Source organism: Rutidosis leptorrhynchoides, chromosome 9 (assembly GCF_046630445.1).
Source record: "Rutidosis leptorrhynchoides isolate AG116_Rl617_1_P2 chromosome 9, CSIRO_AGI_Rlap_v1, whole genome shotgun sequence".
NCBI classification, from domain to species: domain Eukaryota; kingdom Viridiplantae; phylum Streptophyta; class Magnoliopsida; order Asterales; family Asteraceae; genus Rutidosis; species Rutidosis leptorrhynchoides.
Genome location: NC_092341.1, coordinates 326,208,534 through 326,211,752, shown reverse-complemented (window position 1 = coordinate 326,211,752; position 3,219 = coordinate 326,208,534).

Below are 3,219 nucleotides of genomic sequence, written 5' to 3'. Positions count from 1 at the left end.
GATAGCAACTTGGAATTGGTCTCGAGATCCCAGGGGGAGAACACTAGAGGATTTGCACGAGATGACAACTGCTTTACAGAGATTGGGGCACCAAAATTCGGAACAAGATTCATGGTTGTCGAATTTAGCAGTTTTTTTTTTGAACGGCCGAAAATTTATTAAAAAAGCTAGCGAGACGCTAGAAAATTACAAAGACATTAACGGAAATTGTAACCAAACGTTCCAATTTAGATTGGCTTTCTTATAACGAGATGAAAGCCAATCAAAAGAATACAATACAATCGTATCAATAACATGACTTTTCTTAAAACTGCCGGGATTGAAAATGAGCCCATTCCGAAAACGCCATAGAGTCCAAAGAGATGCATAACACACCACTTCCGTAATAAGAGCTTTAGCCGCATTCTGAGACGATAACATCACCCATTGCCACATATCTTCAAAACATTGCCATTTTGGAAGATTTACATCAAGCCATCTAGCGATAAAGGACCACACTTGCTCAGCTACATCACAACTGAAAAAAACATGATTGATGTCCTCGACTTGAATTCTGCATGAATAACAAAGAAGACTTGATGTATCGATGCCACGATCAAGCAGATTACACATATCCGGGAGACGATCAAGCCGGAGGCGCCAAAGAAAGAAATTGACTTTAGGCGGAACCACCTTGCACCAATGAGTAGGCCAGGCTCCCATGTTATCTGTGTCTAGCAATTTGCGAATTGCGGAGACAGAAAAGTTGCCATTTGAAGACAACGAACAGGTCCAGGTGTCCGGAGCCTCAGAAAGATGAAACTGTCCGATTAAAGCTTGAAGGTCCGTGAGTTGCTGATATTCAGCCCCTGATCGAATGGGGCGACGCCAATACCAAACCAAACTGCCATTAAACAACCTCTCCGAAACCATGCAATTCTTAACAGATTCAAGGGCATATAACCGTGGAAAACAGTCCCGTAAAATGGTACCATTTAACCAACAAGCTGTCCAAAAGGGAGTGCTAGACCCAATTCCAACCTTAATGGCTAAAGAAGAATAAACAGAAGGTTTTATCAAATGAAGCTTAACAAAGAAACGATTAATATTAGCCCACGTACCCGAAACCGAAGCCTTAATGACGGGATTGAAACCGTCCGGTTGATCACCATGAATTGCTTGAAGAGTCTTGACCCATGGCCATTCTTTGCAAGAAACATACCGCCACCTCCATTTGTACAAAAGAGCATTATTAAGTGACTCGAGCCGAACCACACCAAGACCACCTTTCTCTTTAGATTTGCATAAGTCATCCCACTTGACCCAATGAATTTTCCGATCATCTTGAGAGCCACCCCAAAGGAAGTTAGCCCGGATGGATTCAAGGGTTTTAAGAACCCCTTTTGGTGCTTTAAACAACGAAAAGAAGTAAGTACCAAGAGCTCCAAGAACTGACTTGACTAAAGTAAGACGGCCACCATAAGAAAGAAGCTTAATTTTCCACTTGCCAAGACGAGTTTTAACCTTGTCAAAGATGGGATCCCAAGAAGAGATGAGATTCATATTAGCACCTACTGGAATGCCAAGATAAGTAAAGGGAAGATCCGCAACTCTACACCCTAACTCCGCCGCCATCCTGCTCACTTCCGAATTTGGAATACCAAGACCAATAAGGTTCGACTTATGAATATTGAGTTGCAAGCCAGAAACCAAGAAAAAACAACCCAAAATATAAATGAGGTTCCGAATATTCACATCATTCCATTCTCCAATAAACAATGCATCATCCGCAAAGAAACAATGAGAGATATGAACCGAGGCATCCACATTCCCAATCGTGAGGCCTTTGAAGTGATTATTATCAATGGCATCCAAAATAGCACCATGTAACCCTTCCATACAAATGATGAAAAGAAAGGGAGATAGAGGATCACCTTGACGAAGGCCTCTATCGATTTTGAATTCCTCCGAAGGGCTCCCATTAACTAAGACCGAGGCAAAAGAGGACATAAGGCATCCTTTGATCCACCATATCCATCTACGCCTGAAGCCTAAGAATTCAAGCATCGAAAGTAAGAAATCCCAACTGATAGAATCAAAGGCCTTTTCAAAATCCACCTTGAGAAGCATAGCCTTCTTCTTCTTTCTTTTGCACCAATTCACTAGTTCGTTGATAATTAAAGGCCCGTCAAGAATTTGACGACCTTTGATAAAAGCCGATTGCTCTTTGCTAATGACACAATCAATGACCTTAGATAACCGTATGGCAAGCAATTTGGAGAGAATTTTATATTGAATGCCAATTAAGCTTATCGGTCTATAATCCTTAACCACAAGAGGATTATCCACCTTCGGAACCAAAGTAAAAAAAGAGGAATTACATCCTCTAGGGATAAAACCTGAAGAATGAAAGTTCTGAACAAATGCAAAGACATCGGATTTAACCAAATCCCAAAAGTGCTTGATGAAACGAAAAGAGAACCCGTCAGGTCCAGGAGCTTTATCATCACCACACTCCCAAATAGCCATTTTAATCTCAGCTTCTGAGAAGGGGGCTTCCAAACAATCGGCTTGAGCAACAGTCAACTTTTTGAAATGAGAGCTAGGATTATTAATGCGAACCGAAGGTACACGCCTAAACTTCTCTTTAAAAAAATCCAGGAAAATGCGTTTGACTTGCGGAGGTGAAGAAACCCATTCACCATTCGAATTCACCCCCGTAACCGCAAGCTTTCTGCGTTTCTTTTTGATAGCCGAGTGAAAAAATGATGAGTTTTCGTCCCCGAATCTGGCCCATAATTTACGGTTTTTTTGGGCAACGTCCAAAGTTTCCACCTTCTCAATAGAAGTTAACTCCTTGATAGCATTTAACCTGCGAGAAGATAGAGTAATGTTATCCCCACCATTAGCAATCTCCTCATCAATCTCCTCAATACGCACCATAATATTTCTTTTTTCGATGCCTTGATGCTGCCTCATGGTAGCCTGCCATTTTTTCAATTCTGATTTCACAAACTTCAATTTGTCTTTAAACACCACAAAAGGGTTTTTACCCATGCACATGCTCAATAATGCAGGGTTGACCCATGCATCTTTAACCACCTTATCAAAACCACTCATATTGAACCATGAAGAGAAGAGCTTAAATGGTGAAGGGCCATAGTCCACATGATCATTAAATAAAATTATAGGACAATGGTCCGACCATAGATTAGGTAACACACGACCATTAAGATCCGG